The following is a 1,465-nucleotide window of genomic DNA, read 5'->3' as shown; positions in this document are numbered from 1 at the left end:
TTGGTCAGTAAGGGTAAAAACATACAGCAATCGTTCCCTTTGTCCCTCCCCCCCCCCCCATTTTGTACAGAAAAATTACGTTCATAGATATTAAAAGGCTTTCATTGTTATACGATGATAAGCGCTAAACTGCTGAGTTAAACTGTTTAAAGGAAATGATAGTATTTAATAGAAGTAGTAGTTGCTGTGTACAATTTGAATGAATGTAATTCTGAGATATCAAGTACTTTAAAAACTAAATATCAGCTTGTAGTTTAATTAACACGTTCGGCATTTAAACAGAAACGTCCTCTTCTGAGGAAAGTTTTAAAATTTCTGATCGTTAAACATTTATTCGCGTCTTTTTTCTTTCTCTTTCTGCTGATAAACGCATTTTATTCTGCACTTTACTACACAGTGTCACCTGTCGGTGGTTTTAAGAAATGTTCCGATTATTATTCTTTTACATCAAACAATAATGGAGTTATCTTTGGTTCTACTTTACACTTAATATTGGCCTAGTTCGTAAAATACCAATAAAGGTAGTTTTTGAATGTTATAGAAAAATGTAGAAATTTCCGTATATTTGACTATCAATTGAACTGTGCTACTGAGTCATCTCGTAAGTGGCATCCAAATAACACAGTTATGGAATCACAATATACCTCCTCAATTGTTGATTTTAAAATAGAATTATAATTTTTGGATCCACTAGGCTTTTAAATAATAACGTCTTTAATTTTAGACAAAAGCGAGCCGTTACGGCGCTTAGTGCCAAAAGCGTTAATGGAAACACAACAATTCTCTTTTGTTCATATTACAAGTGGAACTTTCACCCAATGTAATTAGATTAGTGACCTCGCAAGCTCTTGTTAAACTATGAAATTAAACGCAGAACAATAAATCCAGAATCCATTAACTGAAAGCAAGCTACTTCTGATCCTTTTCGAACAAGTATTTGCTCACTAAGCTGAACTACAAAATCTTTCTTAACTAAATACGTGTCATACTGACTCCGGCGTAAAGTGCTAGTTTTCTTAACTAAATACATGCCACACTGGCTTCGAAGTAAAGTGCTAGTTTTTAAAACTAAATACATGTCGCACTGGTTTCGGAGTAAAGTGCAACTTTTCTTAACTAAACATGTGTCACACTGGTTATGGCGTAAAGTGATAGTTTTCGTGAACTCTGTTAAGTTTTGTTGTTGTTGTTCATTTAAGATGTGCACGATTCTGTATAATGGTGTCTATTTCTTCAAGTGACATGAAATGTACAATAGTGAATGCAGCACACCGCTGGTTTTTATGTATTCTGGTGTTATACTCTATTCTTCTTCATTTAATGCTATACTTATATAAACATTCGGGTCCGGCATGGCCAGGTAGTTAGGACGCTCGACTCGCAATCTGCGGGTCGCGGGTTCGCATTCCCATCCCACCAAACATGCTCGCCCTTTCAGGCCGTGGGGGCGTTATAATGTGACGGT

At 35.8% G+C, this 1,465-nt stretch overlaps 1 long non-coding RNA gene across 1 annotated transcript in view; it reads left to right on the top strand.

The window, feature by feature from the left end:
• Nucleotides 1-1,465, top strand: part of LOC111085363 — a 53,314-nt gene that overhangs the window by 9,486 nt on the left and 42,363 nt on the right. The gene's annotated exons all lie outside the window — the stretch shown is intronic.

Source organism: Limulus polyphemus, unplaced genomic scaffold (assembly GCF_000517525.1).
Source record: "Limulus polyphemus unplaced genomic scaffold, Limulus_polyphemus-2.1.2 Scaffold349, whole genome shotgun sequence".
In the NCBI taxonomy this organism is placed as follows: Eukaryota; Metazoa; Arthropoda; class Merostomata; order Xiphosura; family Limulidae; genus Limulus; species Limulus polyphemus.
Note: the sequence above shows the minus strand (reverse complement) of the source record. Positions and strands in the feature narration are given on the sequence as shown.